Source organism: Falco punctatus (assembly GCF_963210335.1).
Source record: "Falco punctatus genome assembly, contig: scaffold_123, whole genome shotgun sequence".
Classification (NCBI taxonomy): domain Eukaryota; kingdom Metazoa; phylum Chordata; class Aves; order Falconiformes; family Falconidae; genus Falco; species Falco punctatus.
In genome coordinates, this window is record NW_027660127.1 from 49,193 (window position 1) to 61,373 (window position 12,181).

Sequence of the window (12,181 nt, forward strand, 5' to 3'; positions counted from 1 at the left end):
CGCAGCCTTGGAAGAGCGCGGTGAGGCCGTGGCATGGTCAGGGGAAAGGCCACCAGGAGGGTGACGGGTCGGGATGCCCGCCTGAAGGGTGGTTTCCCCGGTGGTGGAGCTTTCCTTGGAGGTAGGGAAGAGCAGGAGGGAGAAGCACTGCCACCCAGTGCAGCTGGGAAAGTGGAGACTGGAGGTCAGGAGGAGGAAATGTCACTCAAGGGCTTGTGCTGTGGTGGGAGACGTCGTCCAGAAGGAGTGTGAGATCAGTGCATGTGTGTGTGTTTGCAGGAACAGCGTGTGAGGGTGGGCAGACATCAGTGTATGTGTGGCAAGGGCAGGGTGAGAGCAAGGTGGGGAAGCCAGATGGGTGCCTGCAGCCTGCCGTGGAAAAGCAGCAGCCGTGGGACAGCGTAGGACAGCGTGAGATGGAAGGCAAAGGGCACCGGCAAGGCTGGAAGTCACCAAGAGAACCCAAGGGTTGTCCCCTTGCGTACGACCATTGTCTCTGCCGTACAGAGTGCAGTTTATGGCACCTGCAGTGTCCTTGGCCATCTCTTCCACTCCTGTGGATCTCTTTATCACTGCCTTCCCCAGTTCAGCAGCCCCTCGCCAAGGAATAAACCACCCAGCAGAAGAGTGAAACCCAGTGGGTCTCTCTGTAAGGGTTGGTTGATTCCGCCTGTATCTCCGCAGCTAAGTTGTTCACCACCGACTGTTGTCCAGTGTCTCAGTCAGTCATATCAGGAAATATCCCACCAACTTGGTGGTACATCTACCCGACCATCTTGGTGGTAACGCTTTTTGTGCTACACTGGCACATATCCAGCACCACCCAGTGCCGAGTGGAACGTTCCAGTACCTACTGCTAGTTAGTTCTGACAGCTTCATGAAATGCATTGAGCAATCACAATGTGGGTAGGGCCCCACAAAGAGCAGAGTTCCATTTTGGTGTGTCTTGGCTTCATTTTAGTAACACACTTCACACTGAGTGTGGATTCAGTATTGCCCAGGTCTGGAGGTCAGTCTCGTTCCAATGAGTGTATTTTGGTCTTAGCCACAAGTTACTCCCACTAGTCCCACATGGGATGGGGATACCAGCTACAGGCATTCCCGCATGAGGACATTCAGGGAAATGGGTACAAACCCTACAATCACTCTTCTTAAAAACATTCATCGATCCTTCCACCATTTTCAAATGAGTATTCCATGTCCATGACTCCTCCTGATCGCACCCAAGCTGAGGATTTAGCATACCACATCACAGGCCAAATTCTATACATCTGTAAAACATGTTTCAACATATATCTACAAAGGAGAGGCAAGTAGCAGACTCCAGCTTCCCTGTAGACAGCCCAGTCTTATCTGGGGTCGCATTTCAGTCATTCACTTGTATGCTGTCTGGCAATAATGCAAGATACCGAACCTAGAACTTCATGATTCTGGAGGTAGTTTCAAGCATAAAGGTTTTTTGTTGCTTGACAGTCCATTCTGGTGATGTGGCTGGTTAAACCCTGCTATGGCACGCCCATGGAGTGACTCCTTCAGGCCTGACAGCAGCGTAGGTGCTGAGCAAAATCTGGAAAGGTCCTTTCACTTCTGTTCAACGGTTCATCCATCCACGTTCTAAGATACACGCAATCTCCGGGTCGGTAGTGATGTACGGGCACGTCCAGGGACAGATCTGCGCTCACAGTGACGTACCTCTGGAGAGAGGACAGGACCTTTCCTAGAGACTGAACATACTCTTTTAAGCCATGTTTGCCTTCTATTATTTTGGGATTCAGTCCCATTTCTGTCACCTGGCAAGGTTTACCACGTATCCTTTACAAAGTCTCTCCTTCCGTTTACGCTGGATCCTGTATCTGTAGCAATGCTGAGGGAAAAGCATCTGACTGCTCTCTCTGAGGTTCTTGGCAAATTTTACTCATCTGTCCTTTCAGGCTTAGCTTCATTTATTCTACTTTCCCGCTTGATTGAGGTCTCCATGGAGTGTGGAGATCCCATTTTACCCCTCCTAGTTTAGCTAAAAGGTGAAGGGCTTCTACTACCAATTGTGAACCCCTACCTGCGAGCGGCGGGGAATAACATGCAGCCGACTCAATATGAGTGATAAAGCATGATTCCATTCATTAATCCAAATAGCTCTTATTTATACAGTGTATCTAATTATGCATACTCAGCAGCCTATGATTGTCTACAATCACTACCTGCTCATTTACATGGTCCTCCTACTTGCGGTTAGCTAGCTTACGTAACTTCTTTATCTTTACTGCACATACCTCCTCAGAGTTGTTTGTGAAGCCTGTTAAGGCCGCGGTGTCCCTGCAACACCGCAGCCATCAGCACAGCTGGCATCCTCAGCTGAGGCCCAGTCTTGATAGCACACTGGTTAGATGCGGCTCTGCTCGTACAAATGCTCTAATGATCTGTGACCCTTCTCATCCAGCCATTCTCCAACACCTACCCAAAGAAAGTCCTATGGGTACCCCAAATCTCAGTATTATCTCTGAACTTACACTTATGATACTTCTTACTGGTGCGGCAAGGGAAAGCTTCCAGCCAGCCTGAAAAAGCGTCTGCCATTACTAAAAGATACTGATACCCATTTTGCTGCAGTAACTTGGAAAAAGTCTATTTGCCAGTAATCCCCGGGGCTTTGTCAGCACTGGGAAAGATCATTGGGGTAGGTGAGGGTTATTCTTCAGGTACAACTCAGGCTTCTTCACTCTGCTTTTTGTTTTCCCAGTCATGGTACATTTAGAAGTTGCCCTTTCAAGGCTTCTAACATCCTCTCAAATCCCCAGGGAGTTTCTTGGTGCTTCCTTTTAGCCAATTCACACATAATTCCCCCTGTAAATGTTAGTTGATGCGAAGGAGTCACCCATCATCTGTGATTTGGTTTGCCTTCAGTATATTAGCCAACTGATTGTTTTATGGTGGATCCTGTGGGCTCTTAGGTCCTAATTTCTGCCGTTTCTCTGGCAGGACTAGCAATATTTGACTTTCAGCTGCTTCTTTCCTTGCTTGATCTGCCACTTGCTGTCCTAGATGCACCGAACTATCTCCAAGGTGCTGCACTTTGCGATGCATAATTGCCAGCACCCTGGGTCAGCTGGTCACCTGAAATGATTGTTGGGTCTTTGCCTCATAATTTGGCTGGGGATCCTTGAGAGGTTCAGAGTCCTCTTTCTTTCTTTCTTTCCAACAGCCCCATCGGCATGGTCTAGTCCAAAGGCAAATTTCAAATATGTCCATTCATTAAAAAAGCCTTGTCTGTTGATAATAATGCCAGTGCCCTTAGTAAGGCTGTGAGTTCTGCCTCTTGGGCCCGCGTGTCAGATGAGAGGGCTTTGCCTTCTCTTCTCTCTCTGATAGTTACCACCACATATCCTGCTCTTTGGGTCCCATTTCGCACAAAACTACTACCACCAACAAATAAGTTCCAGTCTCCATTTTCTGTTGGCGTGCCTTTTTATTCCACTCGGCTAGAATATACCTCTGCCATTGTCTTTAAACAATCATGAGTTACTTCTTCTTTGCCATTGAGATCATGTCATTTTTGCCCAGGTGTCAGTTCCTGGGCCTCTGGCATCGGTAATACTGTAGCTGCCACCGTGCGCGGACAGGTTGGCCGTCCTTTACTGACACTGTCCAGCTGTTTGGAAAAGCTCCCCACGGCTCTGCTCCATGGTTCCAGTCTCTGGGCCAACACTCCTAAGGCAACGTGTCACCTTTCATGCACAAGAGTTCCAATGGGTTTTCTAGGTTTGGGAGGCCTAGAGCTGGAGCACTCATTCCAGTCCGTTTCCATTCCGTAAATGCATCTCTGCACTCCTGAGGCCAGACAAGGGGGTTTCCGTTTCCTCCGACAGCTTCATATAAAAGCTTGGCAATGAGTCCCAAATTCATTATCCGTAAGTGACACCACCCGGCCATTCCCAGGGATGCTCTGAGCTCTTGTTTTCATTTGGCTTCTGGGATTTGACAAATGGCCCTTTTCCTCCAGCTCCAAGACTCTGCAGGCCCAGGCAAATTGTAAATCCCCAATTGGTTGCTTCTTCTGGGGTGGTCTCTGCCTTTTCCCAGGGTACTTTGTACCCTGCTAGCCCCCAGAGTTTAGGAGGTCCTTGTTATAGAACCTTCTTTACTACTGGTTGCTAGCAGTATGTCACCTACCTATTGCAGCAAGGCGACATTTTCATACCTCTTTTGCCAGCTTTCCAACTCACTGGCTAATTGATTTCTGTTATAAATTGAGACCACAACGGATCATAATCCAATTAAAATTTTATTGATTATAGCAAGTAGAATATGAGCAAAACAGCGCTGGACGACAGGGGAGTCTGAGCTCCACCAACTGCCGTCCTGAGCAGTTCAAACAGTCCCTTTTTATACATCTTTACTTCCGTGTTCATGAGGTAGTGGAGTCATGCTTTTGTTGTTAGGGGGGGTCGTTTTCTGCCTCCTGCTGGTCTTCCTCCTTTGTCTCATTGCCCTATTTCTGTCGGTTCCTGGACACCTGGTGGTTATCTTATCTTGCATCAACGGTGTCTGGTTTAGTTTGTGTATTGCGGTTATCTTATCTTACAGGGGAGGTGTCTGGTAGCTGTTTGCATAAGCGTTTTCATATCTTTTGTTGCCTAAACTTTACATTGAGCTTAACATAAATCTTAATAAACAATACCCTAGTCCATAGTTTCTCACAATTTCCAAAGACTGTAGGACTATTTTTAACTCCTTGCAGTCATACAGCCCTGCACAGCTGGGTTTCTCGACCAGTTTCAGGGCTTTCCCATTTGAAACCAACCGATTGGTGACTGGCAGCAGCCAGCACAAGGCAGAAGAAGGCATCTTCACATCTCATACAGTCAACCATTCCTCATTCTCCTTCAGGGTGGTCAGGAGGGCATACGGGTGTGCTACTGCCTCATGGACATCTTGCACAGCTGGATTTATAGCTCTTGAATCTTGCACCAGTTTATATTCTTCTGAATTTGGCTTCCTGGCTGGTAATACTGGAGTGTTATGTTCTGATTGGCATTCTCTTAGTAACCCAAAATCTGTGATCTGTTCAATTAATGACTCCAACCCTTTCCTGACTTGCAGTTTAACTGGGTACAGCTTTTGACTTGCTGGTCTGGCATTTGGCTTCAGCTGGATGATTACTGGTTCCCCTGCTTGGGGTTGCCCTGGTGTTCCTGATGATATGGAGAAATAGTGTGAAATGGGGATGCTTAACACCGACTGTGATTGTATATGTCTACTCGGAAATGTGGGTATGGTGACTAGTCATGGGTGCGGTGTCTGATCACATAGGCACACAGCTCTGAGGAGACAACTACAGTTTTTGAGGAGACGCCTGCCCTTCTTCCTCTAACAAAGGGGAGACGGGGAGATGCCTGCCCTTCTTTCTCTAACAAAAGGGGCTATTTAAAAGAGAATGAGAGAAGATGAGAGACATTCAAATGCTATCTAGAGGGAGGGAGTGCTAAGTCTCCTTGCTGGAGAAGATTGGATGGTCACAAGGACATGAATCACCTTTCCTTGCTGAAGAAGATCAGATGGTCACAAGAACATGAATCACCTACAAACCTGCAGGACCACCACATTCCAGGAAACGGACTGATAAGCTAATTAACATACGAAGCGGGGTTTAGGTAACGAATATGTATAGGCGTTAATTGAATATTCATTTGTTTCATTGTATAAATGTGAGATGGTTCGTCACTTCGGGCATGCACGCTTGTGGAGGAGCGATCCCCCGTGCATCTGCGCGCAATAAACATACCTACTTTATAACTTTCGAGTTATAGAGTCTAATTCCGCACGTCAGTTTGGCGAGCCAGGCAGGAGGATTTCTGCTCGGCTGAGGGACCAGCTGCGGAGCGGACGCTCCTAGGCGCGCCCCGGGAGATTTCCTCGGAGGAGCCTCCTCTTCTCAGCTGTTCACCCGGGAGCAGAAGAGAACCCCTGGATCCGCGGATAAACGGTATGTTTAGTAACGGGGCGGCTGGTGAGACGCACGGAGACGTCCGGCGCGCAGCGTAGTCCCCAGGAGGAAAGGTACCTTGGGAGGGGGTTTGCTGACCAAGGGGTGGCCGCTAGCGATCTTGAGGGCAGATCGAGCAAACCCGAGGTTACTGCCATTCCTAAAAGCCCGGAGGCCTCGTGACGGAAAGCGGGGGGCGGGACGGAATAAGGCGGAATCTCACAGGAACAAGAGGGACCTCTTAGCAAAAGTAAAAGGGAAACTTTTGCGTAGGAAAAAAGGGGGAAGCTAAAAACTTCCATTGGGTTGTTTTAAGTATTGGGGAATTCCTAAAATATAACAACTGGTATAGCGCTCTGTGTCTTGTTTGTTCTATGTTACATGTTCAAAACTTGGAGTTATGAAATGTATGTTGAAAAATAATAATATTCTGGTAATTCGTGGCAAATAGCGGAAAACTTAACACTCTGCTTAAGACCAGGAAAAATGTGGTTTTTTGTTTGTTGTTTGTTTTTTGGTAATTGTTCATTGAAATGCATACTTTGTGAACTGTCAGTGTTCTTAAAAGTTGTACATAAGTGCACGGTACCGTATAACATACTGCTTGTGTGATTGCGGGCTGCCCGGAGAGTGTGAATGGTGTGATTGAGATGCGCATTTTGATTTTCCGTGTATAGCTTAATTATTTTGACTGAGTGTGAGTGCAAGAGTGCTTGAGACGCGCGTTTGAGTGCAAAACAAGTAAGGAGCTCTGTCTGTGTTTCCGACCTTGGGTGGCTAAGGCAGCCGGAGAAAAAGTAATTAAAATTGCAAAATGGGAAATGGAAGGAGTAAGCCCTGTGAAAAATCGCCCTTGGGTTGTATATTAAAACATTGGAGTGATAGCGTAGGATATGGTGGTACCGAAAATAGAAGAAAATTGATTAAATATTGTAATCAGTGGTGGCCTTTGTATAAATTGGAGAGTGATGCGAAATGGCCTCAGGAAGGAGGAACGTTAGATTATAACACTCTCCTGCAATTAATGTTGTTTTTGAGGAGAGAGGGAAAGTGGGATGAAGTATCGTATGCAGACATGTTCTTCGTTCTCCGGGACAAACCTGAGTGGCAAAAGGACTGCGGCTTAGTACCCCCTCGGGTTCCTATGGTACTAGCACTAGAAAGAGAGGATAGGAGGGAGCGTAAAGGAAAGTTGAAAAGATGTTGCTCAGCATGTAGTATTGGACAAAGGTGTATCAAATTAAACGGAGAACAAGAGCCCGAATTAAATGATTTATTTAATCCACCTTATAGAGTGGAGAGACAAGGTTCGGCCGGGGCTCCCAGTCCACCCCCAGGCGAACAAGAGGAAGAAATTCCACAAGTTATTTATAAAGAAAGCCAAACACCCGCTGCCACACAAGGAAACACAAAAACTGCCATTACGGCTCCAAATAGTCCGGTGTCTTCACGCACCAGACAGAAGTCTGTTTTACAGGCACCCCTCCGAGAAGCCGTGAATCCGGACGGAGGAACAATGAAAATAAAAGTTCCATTCACGGGCGCTGATCTGAGAGAATGGAAAGAGGCTGCCCGAGAATACCGTAATGATCCGATAAAGACGGCACAGAATTTTAAATTTCTAATAAAACAGCACAATCCGGACTGGAGTGATATACAATTATTATTGGATTGTTTGACTGAAACTGAAAAGCAATTGGTCATAAAAACAGCGGGGGATCTCGCAAAGGAACACTATAATATAAAGGGAGATAATTATAGAGAATGGTTTCCTTTGTTGGACCCGGAATGGGACCCAAACCGCGTCGCTGAAATGGGAAGATTACAGGCATACCAGGAATGGATATTCAGAGGAATGGAGAAAGCAATTCCTAAAACAATAAATTGGGCAGCGTTATATGAGGTTAGACAGGGTCCCTCTGAAACACCTTCAGAATTCTTAGACAGGATAAGAGATGCAATGCGCCGGCACACGTCTCTGGACCCAAATTCGGAGGTGGGCGCACAGCAACTAATATCCCTCTTTTTAGGACAATCACAGGGGGATATTAGGCGCAAGCTGCAAAAATTGAGACCTCCTGAAAATAGAGACTTGGAAAAATTAGTAGAGGAAGCATGGAGAATATTTAGTAATCGAGAAGAAGGTTACAAGCAGGACCAAAAGAAAATATTAGCAGTAGTAAGAGAAAATGAGAATCAAAAATCTAGAGTTAAATCAAGGCGTGGGCTAACACCCCTGGGTAGGAATCAGTGTGCAATATGCAAAAGGACAGGACACTGGAAAAACGAATGCCCTGAACGCCGACATCAAGAAAATACTAAATGGCGCAGTAATCAAGGGAAAACAATAGCTCACATGGAAGAAGAAAATCGACTAGCCGACCCATTAGTAAAAATAAAATTAGGAGAAGAACAGGAGGAGGTGGAATTTTTAATAGACACAGGAGCTACCTATTCGGTTTTGAACCAAGCTTTAATGCCTTTGGAAAATGATTATGTTTCAGTAAAGGGTGCAACTGGCCAAACTGAAAAGGCTTATTTTTGTAAACCTTTAAAATATAAGTTGGGAAAACAAGTGGGGATCCATAAATTTTTATTTATGCCAAATTCCCCAAAGGCCCTTCTTGGTAGGGACTTATTAGAACAATTGGAGGCAACAATCAAATTTAAAAAAGGGGAAGTTACTCTGGAGGTAAATGATCATCAATACATACAGGTTATGAGCCTATCTTTGGCCAGTACTCCTATAAAAAGGGAAATTGATACCAGAATTATTGATCAGGTATATCCCGGAGTATGGGCAACTGACATGCCGGGACGTGCCAAGAATGCATCACCTGTTATAGTAAAATTAAAGGAAGGACAGGGTGCGATAAGAATTAAACAATACCCACTGAAAAGGGAAGATAGGGAAGGAATTCGTCCAAATATAGAGCGATTCATAGAATTAAAACTACTAAAAGAATGTGAGTCAGAATTTAACACACCTATCCTCCCAGTTAAAAAACCTGATGGGTCTTATAGGATAGTTCAGGATTTAAGGGCCATTAACAAAATAACAGAGGATCTGTACCCTGTAGTAGCTAACCCCTATACCTTACTAACCACCCTGACACCTGACCTAGCTTGGTTCACAGTTTTAGACTTAAAAGATGCCTTCTTTTGCCTCCCTCTCCATGAAGCCAGCCAAAGAATTTTTGCTTTTGAATGGGAAAATCCCAGAAGCGGTCGAAAGACCCAGCTCACATGGACGGTGCTGCCACAGGGGTTTAAAAATAGCCCCACAATTTTTGGAAACCAATTAGCAAAGGATTTGGAGTTATGGGAACCACCGTCAGGAGAAGGGAAAGTGTTACAATATGTAGACGATCTTCTTATTGCAACCAGAACCGAAGAATCTTGTATTATTTGGACTGTGAGCCTGCTGAACTTTCTGGGACTACAAGGATATCGGGTTTCTAAGAAGAAGGCACAGGTGGTGTTACAACAAGTCACATACCTAGGGTACGAGATCAGTGCCGGACAACGGGTCCTAGGGAAGGCCCGAAAAGAAGCCATATGCCAAGCCCCCCGACCACGAACTGTAAAGGAACTGCAGACATTTCTGGGAATGACAGGATGGTGCAGGCTTTGGATATGTAATTATGGCTTGCTTGTTAAACCATTATATTCCCTGATAGCAGCTAATCAGAAGGATCTTCATTGGGATGCTGAATCAGACAGAGCTTTCCATGAACTGAAGAAAGCCTTAATGTCGGCACCAGCACTAGGACTTCCTGATGTGAGTAAGCCATTTTTCCTATTTTCCCATGAGAAACAGGGAATGGCATTAGGAATACTGGCACAAGATTTGGGACCATACAGACGGGCAGTGGCATACTTCTCTAAACAGCTGGATGCCACTGCAAAAGGGTGGCCTGGTTGCCTGAGAGCAGTAGCAGCTGTCATCCTAAACATCCAGGAGGCCCGGAAGTTTACCTTGGGCCAGAAAATGACTGTCTTAGTATCCCACACAGTGTCTGCAGTCCTTGAAACAAAAGGGGGGCATTGGCTCTCCCCACAGAGATTCCTAAAATACCAGGCCATAATGGTGGAACAAGATGATGTTGAGATCGTGACTACAAACATCGTCAATCCGGCCTCGTTTCTTAATGGGAATGTTGGCGAATCAGTCGATCATGACTGTCTAGAAACAATCGAAGCCACTTATTCTAGTAGGACAGATCTCAAGGATGTTCCTATTAATGGAGCTGAACATTGGTTCACAGATGGGAGCAGCTATATGCTGAATGGAAAGCGACATTCCGGATATGCTGTTACAACCTCTGAAGAAGTGATAGAATCGGGACCGCTACCAGCTGACACTTCGGCACAGAAGGCTGAAATCATAGCCCTTACTCGAGCTCTGGAAAGAGCTCAGGGAAAACCTATAAATATTTGGACTGATTCTAAATATGCCTTTGGAGTGGTACATGCTCATGGAGCAATATGGAAAGAAAGGGGACTATTAAACTCCCAAGGAAAAATCATCAAACATGCAGAAGAAATTTTGAAACTCCTAAATGCAGTCCAGCTTCCTGAAAGGGTGGCAATTATGCACATCAAGGCACACCAGAAAGTGAGCACAGAATTAGAAAGAGGAAATGAACTGGCGGACAGGGAAGCAAAACAGGCAGCCAGAAAAGCAATCAAGGTAGAGGGTGCGCTAATACCCGATGGACAAATATCTCTAGAAGGTAAACCAGACTATACTAAAGAAGATCGCAAACTGATTTCTGACCTAGAGGGATCATATAATGAGGAAGGGTGGGCTGTAATCTCACATGGGAGAATAGTGATTCCTTCCTACATGGTATGGTCAGTAGTTCGGGAAGAACATAGAAAAAGGCACTGGGGGGCAGAAGCTCTATATAAGGATCTCACTAAAAACATAATAGCACGAAATTTGTATACTACTATTAGACAAGTAACCCAACAATGTGATCTTTGTCTCCAGACTAATCCTAAGATTACCAAGGGGCCAAAGTTGGGAAAAATTGGGAAAGGAAATGTTCCAGGGCAACATTGGCAGATTGATTTCTCAGAACTTCCAAAAAAAAGGGGGGTATCGATATTTATTGGTACTAACAGATACCTTTTCAGGTTGGCCAGAAGCCTTCCCGTGCAGAACTGCTAAAGCCCGGGAAGTGACCAAAATACTGCTCCAAGAGATAATACCTAGGTTTGGAGTCCCAGCGGTAATGTCCTCGGATAGAGGACCACATTTTGTGTCCAGAATAGTGCAACAGATCAGCCACCATCTAGGAATAGATTGGCAATTACATACCCCATACCGACCACAATCAAGTGGCCAGGTGGAAAAGATGAACCATCTAATCAAACAACAGATTGTCAAGCTAGGCCAAGAAACAAATCTAACTTGGCCCCAGTCTTTGCCATTAGCTCTTACACGGATTCGAACTAGACCAAGAGCAAAAGAGGGGCTTAGCCCATTTGAAATTTTATATGGACGACCCTATGGGGTACAAAAGGGGACGTCTTCACAGATTGGTGAAGAAACAATGACTTCCTATATGGTGGCACTAAACAAACAATTAATAAGAATTGAGAAGCATGTGATGGGAACACGCAGTAGGGGTCTGGATGGACCTGTTCACGATATACGACCAGGGGACTATGTATACGTTAAGTGTTTTGCAGATAAAACCCTGGAACCACAGTGGACTGGACCTTTTCAAGTCCTACTCACCACCTACACCGCAATCAAGGTTGAGGGACAGAATTCTTGGATTCACCATACCCGGATCAAGAAAGCCCCTGCAACTTCGTGGAGAGTAACCCCAGATAAAAAAGAACTGAAACTCAAATTTACTCGGACAAATGGGAACAATGTGGGTGGCAAGTAAGTGAACCTGAGCGGTTGTGGATCCACTATATGGGAAGGGCACCACAACAAACAATACAGAACAGAAGAGTCTGGGACTAAGCCAGTGGCCAGTCTTTCCCAACTTGTTATCGGTAAGCCCCAACTCAAACAAAGATATTTTTGATCAAAACAGATTTTATACGTTTAGATTCTTAAAATGATCAATAGTGGGTTTAAACCATTTGTGGTTTTTTGTACCCTCTCTCTCGCCTACAACCAAGAGCCTGATAACTGGCCTTGGAACCATGCCCAGAAAAAACACACTGGAATAATGG

General features: G+C 45.6%; 1 long non-coding RNA gene across 1 annotated transcript in view; it reads left to right on the forward strand.

Annotated features, from left to right (window-relative positions):
• The first annotated feature begins 7,794 nt into the window (after positions 1-7,794).
• Positions 7,795-12,181, forward strand: part of LOC308057906 — a 92,995-nt gene continuing 88,608 nt past the window's right edge. Inside the window, exons 1-2 of the long non-coding RNA XR_013925513.1 lie at positions 7,795-9,761; positions 10,249-11,502. This is a non-coding gene — a long non-coding RNA (uncharacterized lncRNA). The remainder of the gene's footprint in view (positions 9,762-10,248; positions 11,503-12,181) is intronic.